The sequence below is a fragment of the Lissotriton vulgaris genome, unplaced genomic scaffold (assembly GCF_964263255.1).
Source record: "Lissotriton vulgaris unplaced genomic scaffold, aLisVul1.2 SCAFFOLD_1545, whole genome shotgun sequence".
NCBI classification, from domain to species: domain Eukaryota; kingdom Metazoa; phylum Chordata; class Amphibia; order Caudata; family Salamandridae; genus Lissotriton; species Lissotriton vulgaris.
In genome coordinates, this window is record NW_028247213.1 from 201120 (window position 1) to 214165 (window position 13046).

Consider the following 13046-nt stretch of genomic DNA (forward strand, 5'->3'; position numbering starts at 1 on the left):
TAATAAAGAGACCAATGATTTTTATTAAAAGTTGTCATGTGTTTTTGTTACCTTGCACCGGCCAAAAAGTGCCGGAAATGACTTAATTTGCAGTCACTTGAAAAGTAGGGATTCTCAAATAAATGGTAAGAGGTTGGAACAAATCTAAAGGAATGCATGGCATATCTATATGTATGTGTACGCAGGTATCCATATATAAAGATAGATAGATAGATAGATAGATAGATAGATAGATAGATAGATAGATAGATAGATAGATAGATAGATAGATAGATAGATAGATAGATAGATAGATAGATAGATAGATAGATAGATAGATAGATAGATAGATAGATATTGGGAGAGAGAGAGCGTTACTATAAACTGAGACTTTATTTTCCATCAAGCTGTCTTTCCTTTCCTTCAGGAGCAGAATGTTCTGATCATCAGCGCTCCAGAATCTAGTGCTTGGTTGGCAAGCATCACACATTGTGATGTGTTAGCTAAGAGTTCCATGTCGTTCAGACTCATATATTCCTCTGTAGTTGTACCTTGGTGATTCAACAAAATGTGGCATCATAAGCAGCATTCTACTGCCATAGACTGGGCAGAAAAAACATTTAGAATTTCACTGAAAAAGAAAAAAAGCATACTTAGGCAGAGCTTTCTGGACAGTAAGGACATTAGAGTAAGTGATGAATAAGCACTACTTTTGTTAATTTACATAGGCAGAACAGAGACTGCTGGGAAAAGCCTGAAATTAAAGGCACAGAAAATGCCTGCTTCTGGATAGAACACTGAGAAGGGTTGAAAGTTTTTTCTCTGACCCTGGCCACTCGTACAAGCAATCCTATGATAGTCAGAAGGACCCACCCTAAAAAGGAAGGGACAGCCATTTGGACCCTTTCCACCTTTTCTATATCTCGCCTGATCGAGCCTGATCGAGCGCTGATTGAGCGGATTAGCACATGTACTTCTCATTTTGGGAAGGTATTGCTTAGCTTGCTACCAGCAGCTCAGTTATGTTATGATGTTAGAGGCTTGCAAGGAATGCTTTAGTCCTGCATTAGGCAGTTTTTATTGCTACTTGCATTCAAGGGAAAGATAATTAGCCAGAATCTGTGGCCCAGTTATTCAGCTTGGCATTCCGATTTGCACAAAGGGAATAAGCATTTGAGAAAAAATGCAACATGTGTTTCTTATGTTGTTATGAACAGCTTTTTATTCTTTCTCTTTAGGGTCTAGCCACTGCAGAAATAGATAAATAAGTGCTGACTTCCTGTAAGACGTGTCCAATGCTGGGACAAAATAAAAGGGGACACTTATAAATGATAGTGATATCATTTGAGAAAGGGTAAGTTGACACTGAATTTCATGTGTATTCACAGACCAAGCATGAAAAAGTCCCCAGCATGATCTTCATTGCGTGCTTAGAGCTGGTATTAGCTTTTCAGAGGTGCGGGTCTTTCGAAGGCTCGTTGGTCTAGGGGTATGATTCTCGCTTTGGGTGCGAGAGGTCCCGGGTTCAAATCCCGGACGAGCCCTTTCATTGGTGCTTTTTTAAAGTAGTATTGAAGTATGCATTTCAAAGCCAATATCAATTTTCTCTTTGCAGTAGTGGATGAATATTTGCTAGAGTCTCATGCTTTTAACCTTGCCCTGCCTGAGCAAATAGGAAACATTTCTCTTTAAGCATTTTGCAAAAATGCTGAACTTGCATGGCATATACAAGCGTTCAGCTAGGGCTGTCTGGGAAGGTTGCATGAAAGAAATCTAAAACCAGAGGCCCTTGGAATAGCCTGTTTTGAGAAGTTTCATCACAGAAGAATCAACTGTAGACATCTGTTTCTGTAGTGTAGTGGTTATCACGTTTGCCTCACACGCGAAAGGTCCACGGTTCGAAACCGGGCAGAAACAGTTGTTATATTGTCTTGGCTGCAATGTTGAGAGGTGCCGTTTTGCCATGAAATTGTCCAGGCCCTGAAGATGGTTTCATGCAGACTCGTTCCAAGAAAGTGAATTCTCTTAAAAACACTAAAGTAATTGGCATGTGGATGTATCTGTTGATTCACTGACCTCGCTTTCATAAGAGCCCTGCATTCTGTTCATTGCTCACCTAGAACATGCATTAACTTTGGGAATTGTTGGCACCAACAGGCATCTTAGTTTAGTGGAGTGTTTCTGGTGTTTAAGTGCAGAAGCCCTGGGCTCAATTCCTCGGTGACCCTTCTCAAGGTGATGATACAAATGCATCATCACCTTTACGTTTAATGTCAGAATTGTTTATTTCTATTTGGTGGTGTATGAATGCTTGCAATAGTATGTTGATTTTTTCTAGCCTTGAATGAATAAAAGCAAATCACTCCTCTTTATGTATTTTTCTAATACATTGATATTTGCATCTCCTTTCCTAGCCTGCATTTTTCACTATCTTACAGGCTGTATATAATAAGTATCAATTCAGGGGCCCTTCTTCTACTCAATTCACAACTGTTCTATCCCGGCATTGATAAGCAATCTACATCTGCTTCTGTTGTATATTGGTTATCATGTTTACCTGACGTGTGAAAGCCCCATGTTTGACAGTGCGCATTAATAAAGAGACCAATGATTTTTATTAAAAGTTGTCATGTGTTTTTGTTACCTTGCACCGGCCAAAAAGTGCCGGAAATGACTTCATTTGCAGTCACTTGAAAAGTAGGGATTCTCAAATAAATGGTAAGAGGTTGGAACAAATCTAAAGGAATGCATGGCATATCTATATGTATGTGTACGCAGGTATCCATATATAAAGATAGATAGATAGATAGATAGATAGATAGATAGATAGATAGATAGATAGATAGATAGATAGATAGATAGATAGATAGATAGATAGATAGATAGATAGATAGATAGATAGATAGATAGATAGATAGATAGATAGATAGATAGATAGATATTGGGAGAGAGAGAGCGTTAATATAAACTGAGACTTTATTTTCCATCAAGCTGTCTTTCCTTTCCTTCAGGAGCAGAATGTTCTGATCATCAGCGCTCCAGAATCTAGTGCTTGGTTGGCAAGCATCACACATTGTGATGTGTTAGCTAAGAGTTCCATGTCGTTCAGACTCATATATTCCTCTGTAGTTGTACCTTGGTGATTCAACAAAATGTGGCATCATAAGCAGCATTCTACTGCCATAGACTGGGCAGAAAAAACATTTAGAATTTCACTGAAAAAGAAAAAAAGCATACTTAGGCAGAGCTTTCTGGACAGTAAGGACATTAGAGTAAGTGATGAATAAGCACTACTTTTGTTAATTTACATAGGCAGAACAGAGACTGCTGGGAAAAGCCTGAAATTAAAGGCACAGAAAATGCCTGCTTCTGGATAGAACACTGAGAAGGGTTGAAAGTTTTTTCTCTGACCCTGGCCACTCGTACAAGCAATCCTATGATAGTCAGAAGGACCCACCCTAAAAAGGAAGGGACAGCCATTTGGACCCTTTCCACCTTTTCTATATCTCGCCTGATCGAGCCTGATCGAGCGCTGATTGAGCGGATTAGCACATGTACTTCTCATTTTGGGAAGGTATTGCTTAGCTTGCTACCAGCAGCTCAGTTATGTTATGATGTTAGAGGCTTGCAAGGAATGCTTTAGTCCTGCATTAGGCAGTTTTTATTGCTACTTGCATTCAAGGGAAAGATAATTAGCCAGAATCTGTGGCCCAGTTATTCAGCTTGGCATTCCGATTTGCACAAAGGGAATAAGCATTTGAGAAAAAATGCAACATGTGTTTCTTATGTTGTTATGAACAGCTTTTTATTCTTTCTCTTTAGGGTCTAGCCACTGCAGAAATAGATAAATAAGTGCTGACTTCCTGTAAGACGTGTCCAATGCTGGGACAAAATAAAAGGGGACACTTATAAATGATAGTGATATCATTTGAGAAAGGGTAAGTTGACACTGAATTTCATGTGTATTCACAGACCAAGCATGAAAAAGTCCCCAGCATGATCTTCATTGCGTGCTTAGAGCTGGTATTAGCTTTTCAGAGGTGCGGGTCTTTCGAAGGCTCGTTGGTCTAGGGGTATGATTCTCGCTTTGGGTGCGAGAGGTCCCGGGTTCAAATCCCGGACGAGCCCTTTCATTGGTGCTTTTTTAAAGTAGTATTGAAGTATGCATTTCAAAGCCAATATCAATTTTCTCTTTGCAGTAGTGGATGAATATTTGCTAGAGTCTCATGCTTTTAACCTTGCCCTGCCTGAGCAAATAGGAAACATTTCTCTTTAAGCATTTTGCAAAAATGCTGAACTTGCATGGCATATACAAGCGTTCAGCTAGGGCTGTCTGGGAAGGTTGCATGAAAGAAATCTAAAACCAGAGGCCCTTGGAATAGCCTGTTTTGAGAAGTTTCATCACAGAAGAATCAACTGTAGACATCTGTTTCTGTAGTGTAGTGGTTATCACGTTTGCCTCACACGCGAAAGGTCCACGGTTCGAAACCGGGCAGAAACAGTTGTTATATTGTCTTGGCTGCAATGTTGAGAGGTGCCGTTTTGCCATGAAATTGTCCAGGCCCTGAAGATGGTTTCATGCAGACTCGTTCCAAGAAAGTGAATTCTCTTAAAAACACTAAAGTAATTGGCATGTGGATGTATCTGTTGATTCACTGACCTCGCTTTCATAAGAGCCCTGCATTCTGTTCATTGCTCACCTAGAACATGCATTAACTTTGGGAATTGTTGGCACCAACAGGCATCTTAGTTTAGTGGAGTGTTTCTGGTGTTTAAGTGCAGAAGCCCTGGGCTCAATTCCTCGGTGACCCTTCTCAAGGTGATGATACAAATGCATCATCACCTTTACGTTTAATGTCAGAATTGTTTATTTCTATTTGGTGGTGTATGAATGCTTGCAATAGTATGTTGATTTTTTCTAGCCTTGAATGAATAAAAGCAAATCACTCCTCTTTATGTATTTTTCTAATACATTGATATTTGCATCTCCTTTCCTAGCCTGCATTTTTCACTATCTTACAGGCTGTATATAATAAGTATCAATTCAGGGGCCCTTCTTCTACTCAATTCACAACTGTTCTATCCCGGCATTGATAAGCAATCTACATCTGCTTCTGTTGTATATTGGTTATCATGTTTACCTGACGTGTGAAAGCCCCATGTTTGACAGTGCGCATTAATAAAGAGACCAATGATTTTTATTAAAAGTTGTCATGTGTTTTTGTTACCTTGCACCGGCCAAAAAGTGCCGGAAATGACTTCATTTGCAGTCACTTGAAAAGTAGGGATTCTCAAATAAATGGTAAGAGGTTGGAACAAATCTAAAGGAATGCATGGCATATCTATATGTATGTGTACGCAGGTATCCATATATAAAGATAGATAGATAGATAGATAGATAGATAGATAGATAGATAGATAGATAGATAGATAGATAGATAGATAGATAGATAGATAGATAGATAGATAGATAGATAGATAGATAGATAGATAGATAGATAGATAGATAGATAGATAGATAGATAGATAGATAGATAGATAGATATTGGGAGAGAGAGAGCGTTAATATAAACTGAGACTTTATTTTCCATCAAGCTGTCTTTCCTTTCCTTCAGGAGCAGAATGTTCTGATCATCAGCGCTCCAGAATCTAGTGCTTGGTTGGCAAGCATCACACATTGTGATGTGTTAGCTAAGAGTTCCATGTCGTTCAGACTCATATATTCCTCTGTAGTTGTACCTTGGTGATTCAACAAAATGTGGCATCATAAGCAGCATTCTACTGCCATAGACTGGGCAGAAAAAACATTTAGAATTTCACTGAAAAAGAAAAAAGCATACTTAGGCAGAGCTTTCTGGACAGTAAGGACATTAGAGTAAGTGATGAATAAGCACTGCTTTTGTTAATTTACATAGGCAGAACAGAGACTGCTGGGAAAAGCCTGAAATTAAAGGCACAGAAAATGCCTGCTTCTGGATAGAACACTGAGAAGGGTTGAAAGTTTTTTCTCTGACCCTGGCCACTCGTACAAGCAATCCTATGATAGTCAGAAGGACCCACCCTAAAAAGGAAGGGACAGCCATTTGGACCCTTTCCACCTTTTCTATATCTCGCCTGATCGAGCCTGATCGAGCGCTGATTGAGCGGATTAGCACATGTACTTCTCATTTTGGGAAGGTATTGCTTAGCTTGCTACCAGCAGCTCAGTTATGTTATGATGTTAGAGGCTTGCAAGGAATGCTTTAGTCCTGCATTAGGCAGTTTTTATTGCTACTTGCATTCAAGGGAAAGATAATTAGCCAGAATCTGTGGCCCAGTTATTCAGCTTGGCATTCCGATTTGCACAAAGGGAATAAGCATTTGAGAAAAAATGCAACATGTGTTTCTTATGTTGTTATGAACAGCTTTTTATTCTTTCTCTTTAGGGTCTAGCCACTGCAGAAATAGATAAATAAGTGCTGACTTCCTGTAAGACGTGTCCAATGCTGGGACAAAATAAAAGGGGACACTTATAAATGATAGTGATATCATTTGAGAAAGGGTAAGTTGACACTGAATTTCATGTGTATTCACAGACCAAGCATGAAAAAGTCCCCAGCATGATCTTCATTGCGTGCTTAGAGCTGGTATTAGCTTTTCAGAGGTGCGGGTCTTTCGAAGGCTCGTTGGTCTAGGGGTATGATTCTCGCTTTGGGTGCGAGAGGTCCCGGGTTCAAATCCCGGACGAGCCCTTTCATTGGTGCTTTTTTAAAGTAGTATTGAAGTATGCATTTCAAAGCCAATATCAATTTTCTCTTTGCAGTAGTGGATGAATATTTGCTAGAGTCTCATGCTTTTAACCTTGCCCTGCCTGAGCAAATAGGAAACATTTCTCTTTAAGCATTTTGCAAAAATGCTGAACTTGCATGGCATATACAAGCGTTCAGCTAGGGCTGTCTGGGAAGGTTGCATGAAAGAAATCTAAAACCAGAGGCCCTTGGAATAGCCTGTTTTGAGAAGTTTCATCACAGAAGAATCAACTGTAGACATCTGTTTCTGTAGTGTAGTGGTTATCACGTTTGCCTCACACGCGAAAGGTCCCCGGTTCGAAACCGGGCAGAAACAGTTGTTATATTGTCTTGGCTGCAATGTTGAGAGGTGCCGTTTTGCCATGAAATTGTCCAGGCCCTGAAGATGGTTTCATGCAGACTCGTTCCAAGAAAGTGAATTCTCTTAAAAACACTAAAGTAATTGGCATGTGGATGTATCTGTTGATTCACTGACCTCGCTTTCATAAGAGCCCTGCATTCTGTTCATTGCTCACCTAGAACATGCATTAACTTTGGGAATTGTTGGCACCAACAGGCATCTTAGTTTAGTGGAGTGTTTCTGGTGTTTAAGTGCAGAAGCCCTGGGCTCAATTCCTCGGTGACCCTTCTCAAGGTGATGATACAAATGCATCATCACCTTTACGTTTAATGTCAGAATTGTTTATTTCTATTTGGTGGTGTATGAATGCTTGCAATAGTATGTTGATTTTTTCTAGCCTTGAATGAATAAAAGCAAATCACTCCTCTTTATGTATTTTTCTAATACATTGATATTTGCATCTCCTTTCCTAGCCTGCATTTTTCACTATCTTACAGGCTGTATATAATAAGTATCAATTCAGGGGCCCTTCTTCTACTCAATTCACAACTGTTCTATCCCGGCATTGATAAGCAATCTACATCTGCTTCTGTTGTATATTGGTTATCATGTTTACCTGACGTGTGAAAGCCCCAGGTTTGACAGTGCGCATTAATAAAGAGACCAATGATTTTTATTAAAAGTTGTCATGTGTTTTTGTTACCTTGCACCGGCCAAAAAGTGCCGGAAATGACTTCATTTGCAGTCACTTGAAAAGTAGGGATTCTCAAATAAATGGTAAGAGGTTGGAACAAATCTAAAGGAATGCATGGCATATCTATATGTATGTGTACGCAGGTATCCATATATAAAGATAGATAGATAGATAGATAGATAGATAGATAGATAGATAGATAGATAGATAGATAGATAGATAGATAGATAGATAGATAGATAGATAGATAGATAGATAGATAGATAGATAGATAGATAGATAGATAGATAGATATTGGGAGAGAGAGAGCGTTAATATAAACTGAGACTTTATTTTCCATCAAGCTGTCTTTCCTTTCCTTCAGGAGCAGAATGTTCTGATCATCAGCGCTCCAGAATCTAGTGCTTGGTTGGCAAGCATCACACATTGTGATGTGTTAGCTAAGAGTTCCATGTCGTTCAGACTCATATATTCCTCTGTAGTTGTACCTTGGTGATTCAACAAAATGTGGCATCATAAGCAGCATTCTACTGCCATAGACTGGGCAGAAAAAACATTTAGAATTTCACTGAAAAAGAAAAAAAGCATACTTAGGCAGAGCTTTCTGGACAGTAAGGACATTAGAGTAAGTGATGAATAAGCACTGCTTTTGTTAATTTACATAGGCAGAACAGAGACTGCTGGGAAAAGCCTGAAATTAAAGGCACAGAAAATGCCTGCTTCTGGATAGAACACTGAGAAGGGTTGAAAGTTTTTTCTCTGACCCTGGCCACTCGTACAAGCAATCCTATGATAGTCAGAAGGACCCACCCTAAAAAGGAAGGGACAGCCATTTGGACCCTTTCCACCTTTTCTATATCTCGCCTGATCGAGCCTGATCGAGCGCTGATTGAGCGGATTAGCACATGTACTTCTCATTTTGGGAAGGTATTGCTTAGCTTGCTACCAGCAGCTCAGTTATGTTATGATGTTAGAGGCTTGCAAGGAATGCTTTAGTCCTGCATTAGGCAGTTTTTATTGCTACTTGCATTCAAGGGAAAGATAATTAGCCAGAATCTGTGGCCCAGTTATTCAGCTTGGCATTCCGATTTGCACAAAGGGAATAAGCATTTGAGAAAAAATGCAACATGTGTTTCTTATGTTGTTATGAACAGCTTTTTATTCTTTCTCTTTAGGGTCTAGCCACTGCAGAAATAGATAAATAAGTGCTGACTTCCTGTAAGACGTGTCCAATGCTGGGACAAAATAAAAGGGGACACTTATAAATGATAGTGATATCATTTGAGAAAGGGTAAGTTGACACTGAATTTCATGTGTATTCACAGACCAAGCATGAAAAAGTCCCCAGCATGATCTTCATTGCGTGCTTAGAGCTGGTATTAGCTTTTCAGAGGTGCGGGTCTTTCGAAGGCTCGTTGGTCTAGGGGTATGATTCTCGCTTTGGGTGCGAGAGGTCCCGGGTTCAAATCCCGGACGAGCCCTTTCATTGGTGCTTTTTTAAAGTAGTATTGAAGTATGCATTTCAAAGCCAATATCAATTTTCTCTTTGCAGTAGTGGATGAATATTTGCTAGAGTCTCATGCTTTTAACCTTGCCCTGCCTGAGCAAATAGGAAACATTTCTCTTTAAGCATTTTGCAAAAATGCTGAACTTGCATGGCATATACAAGCGTTCAGCTAGGGCTGTCTGGGAAGGTTGCATGAAAGAAATCTAAAACCAGAGGCCCTTGGAATAGCCTGTTTTGAGAAGTTTCATCACAGAAGAATCAACTGTAGACATCTGTTTCTGTAGTGTAGTGGTTATCACGTTTGCCTCACACGCGAAAGGTCCCCGGTTCGAAACCGGGCAGAAACAGTTGTTATATTGTCTTGGCTGCAATGTTGAGAGGTGCCGTTTTGCCATGAAATTGTCCAGGCCCTGAAGATGGTTTCATGCAGACTAGTTCCAAGAAAGTGAATTCTCTTAAAAACACTAAAGTAATTGGCATGTGGATGTATCTGTTGATTCACAGACCTCGCTTTGAAAAGAGCCCTGCATTCTGTTCATTGCTCACCTAGAACATGCATTAACTTTGGGAATTGTTGGCACCAACAGGCATCTTAGTTTAGTGGAGTGTTTCTGGTGTTTAAGTGCAGAAGCCCTGGGCTCAATTCCTCGGTGACCCTTCTCAAGGTGATGATACAAATGGCATCGTCACCTTTACGTTTAATGTCAGAATTGTTTATTTCTATTTGGTGGTGTATGAATGCTTGCAATAGTATGTTGATTTTTTCTAGCCTTGAATGAATAAAAGCAAATCACTCCTCTTTATGTATTTTTCTAATACATTGATATTTGCATCTCCTTTCCTAGCCTGCATTTTTCACTATCTTACAGGCTGTATATAATAAGTATCAATTCAGGGGCCCTTCTTCTACTCAATTCACAACTGTTCTATCCCGGCATTGATAAGCAATCTACATCTGCTTCTGTTGTATATTGGTTATCATGTTTACCTGACGTGTGAAAGCCCCATGTTTGACAGTGCGCGTTAATAAAGAGACCAATGATTTTTATTAAAAGTTGTCATGTGTTTTTGTTACCTTGCACCGGCCAAAAAGTGCCGGAAATGACTTCATTTGCAGTCACTTGAAAAGTAGGGATTCTCAAATAAATGGTAAGAGGTTGGAACAAATCTAAAGGAATGCCTGGCATATCTATATGTATGTGTACGCAGGTATCCATATATAAATAGATAGATAGATAGATAGATAGATAGATAGATAGATAGATAGATAGATAGATAGATAGATAGATAGATAGATAGATAGATAGATAGATAGATAGATAGATAGATAGATAGATAGATAGATAGATAGATAGATAGATAGATAGATAGATAGATAGATAGATAGATAGATAGATAGATAGATAGATAGATATTGGGAGAGAGAGAGCGTTAATATAAACTGAGACTTTATTTTCCATCAAGCTGTCTTTCCTTTCCTTCAGGAGCAGAATGTTCTGATCATCAGCGCTCCAGAATCTAGTGCTTGGTTGGCAAGCATCACACATTGTGATGTGTTAGCTAAGAGTTCCATGTCGTTCAGACTCATATATTCCTCTGTAGTTGTACCTTGGTGATTCAACAAAATGTGGCATCATAAGCAGCATTCTACTGCCATAGACTGGGCAGAAAAAACATTTAGAATTTCACTGAAAAAGAAAAAAAGCATACTTAGGCAGAGCTTTCTGGACAGTAAGGACATTAGAGTAAGTGATGAATAAGCACTGCTTTTGTTAATTTACATAGGCAGAACAGAGACTGCTGGGAAAAGCCTGAAATTAAAGGCACAGAAAATGCCTGCTTCTGGATAGAACACTGAGAAGGGTTGAAAGTTTTTTCTCTGACCCTGGCCACTTATACAAGCAATCCTATGATAGTCAGAAGGACCCACCCTAAAAAGGAAGGGACAGCCATTTGGACCCTTTCCACCTTTTCTATATCTCGCCTGATCGAGCCTGATCGAGCGCTGATTGAGCGGATTAGCACATGTACTTCTCATTTTGGGAAGGTATTGCTTAGCTTGCTACCAGCAGCTCAGTTATGTTATGATGTTAGAGGCTTGCAAGGAATGCTTTAGTCCTGCATTAGGCAGTTTTTATTGCTACTTGCATTCAAGGGAAAGATAATTAGCCAGAATCTGTGACCCAGTTATTCAGCTTGGCATTCCGATTTGCACAAAGGGAATAAGCATTTGAGAAAAAATGCAACATGTGTTTCTTATGTTGTTATGAACAGCTTTTTATTCTTTCTCTTTAGGGTCTAGCCACTGCAGAAATAGATAAATAAGTGCTGACTTCCTGTAAGACGTGTCCAATGCTGGGACAAAATAAAAGGGGACACTTATAAATGATAGTGATATCATTTGAGAAAGGGTAAGTTGACACTGAATTTCATGTGTATTCACAGACCAAGCATGAAAAAGTCCCCAGCATAATCTTCATTGCGTGCTTAGAGCTGGTATTAGCTTTTCAGAGGTGCAGGCCTTTCGAAGGCTCGTTGGTCTAGGGGTATGATTCTCGCTTTGGGTGCGAGAGGTCCCGGGTTCAAATCCCGGACGAGCCCTTTCATTGGTGCTTTTTTAAAGTAGTATTGAAGTATGCATTTCAAAGCCAATATCAATTTTCTCTTTGCAGTAGTGGGTGAATATTTGCTAGAGTCTCATGCTTTTAACCTTGCCCTGCCTGAGCAATTAGGAAACATTTCTCTTTAAGCATTTTGCAAAAATGCTGAACTTGCATGGCATATACAAGCGTTCAGCTAGGGCTGTCTGGGAAGGTTGCATGAAAGAAATCTAAAACCAGAGGCCCTTGGAATAGCCTGTTTTGAGAAGTTTCATCACAGAAGAATCAACTGTAGACATCTGTTTCTGTAGTGTAGTGGTTATCACGTTCGCCTCACACGCGAAAGGTCCCCGGTTCGAAACCGGGCAGAAACAGTTGTTATATTGTCTTGGCTGCAATGTTGAGAGGTGCCATTTTGCCATGAAATTGTCCAGGCCCTGAAGATGGTTTCATGCAGACTCATTCCAAGAAAGTGAATTCTCTTAAAAACACTAAAGTAATTGGCATGTGGATGTATCTGTTGATTCACAGACCTCGCTTTCATAAGAGCCCTGCATTCTGTTCATTGCTCACCTAGAACATGCATTAACTTTGGGAATTGTTGGCACCAACAGGCATCTTAGTTTAGTGGAGTGTTTCTGGTGTTTAAGTGCAGAAGCCCTGGGCTCAATTCCTCGGTGACCCTTCTCAAGGTGATGATACAAATGCATCGTCACCTTTACGTTTAATGTCAGAATTGTTTATTTCTATTTGGTGGTGTATGAATGCTTGCAATAGTATGTTGATTTTTTCTAGCCTTGAATGAATAAAAGCAAATCACTCCTCTTTATGTATTTTTCTAATACATTGATATTTGCATCTCCTTTCCTAGCCTGCATTTTTCACTATCTTACAGGCTGTATATAATAAGTATCAATTCAGGGGCCCTTCTATTACTCAATTCACAACTATTCTATCCTGGCATTGATAAGCAATCTACATCTGCTTCTGTTGTGTATTGGTTATCATGTTTACCTGACGTGTGAAAGCCCCATGTTTGACAGTGCGCGTTAATAAAGAGACCAATGATTTGTATTAAAAGTTGGCATGTGTTTTTGTTACCTTGCACCGGCCAAAAAGTGCCGGAAATGACTTCATT

General features: G+C 39.6%; 8 non-coding genes across 8 annotated transcripts; all 8 read left to right on the forward strand.

Moving 5' to 3' along the window:
* Positions 1–1451: 1451 nt before the first annotated feature.
* Positions 1452–1523, forward strand: TRNAP-UGG (transfer RNA proline (anticodon UGG)). Its single transcript has one exon. It is a non-coding gene; the product is annotated as a tRNA-Pro (tRNA).
* A 2512-nt stretch (positions 1524–4035) lies between these two features.
* TRNAP-UGG (transfer RNA proline (anticodon UGG)) lies at positions 4036–4107 on the forward strand. The gene has a single exon. It is a non-coding gene; the product is annotated as a tRNA-Pro (tRNA).
* A 2531-nt stretch (positions 4108–6638) lies between these two features.
* Positions 6639–6710, forward strand: TRNAP-UGG (transfer RNA proline (anticodon UGG)). Its single transcript has one exon. It is a non-coding gene; the product is annotated as a tRNA-Pro (tRNA).
* A 300-nt stretch (positions 6711–7010) lies between these two features.
* On the forward strand, positions 7011–7083 carry TRNAV-CAC (transfer RNA valine (anticodon CAC)). Its single transcript has one exon. It is a non-coding gene; the product is annotated as a tRNA-Val (tRNA).
* Positions 7084–9210: 2127 nt separating this feature from the next.
* TRNAP-UGG (transfer RNA proline (anticodon UGG)) lies at positions 9211–9282 on the forward strand. The gene has a single exon. It is a non-coding gene; the product is annotated as a tRNA-Pro (tRNA).
* A 300-nt stretch (positions 9283–9582) lies between these two features.
* On the forward strand, positions 9583–9655 carry TRNAV-CAC (transfer RNA valine (anticodon CAC)). Its single transcript has one exon. It is a non-coding gene; the product is annotated as a tRNA-Val (tRNA).
* Positions 9656–11837: 2182 nt separating this feature from the next.
* On the forward strand, positions 11838–11909 carry TRNAP-UGG (transfer RNA proline (anticodon UGG)). The gene has a single exon. It is a non-coding gene; the product is annotated as a tRNA-Pro (tRNA).
* A 300-nt stretch (positions 11910–12209) lies between these two features.
* On the forward strand, positions 12210–12282 carry TRNAV-CAC (transfer RNA valine (anticodon CAC)). Its single transcript has one exon. It is a non-coding gene; the product is annotated as a tRNA-Val (tRNA).
* Positions 12283–13046: the final 764 nt, after the last annotated feature.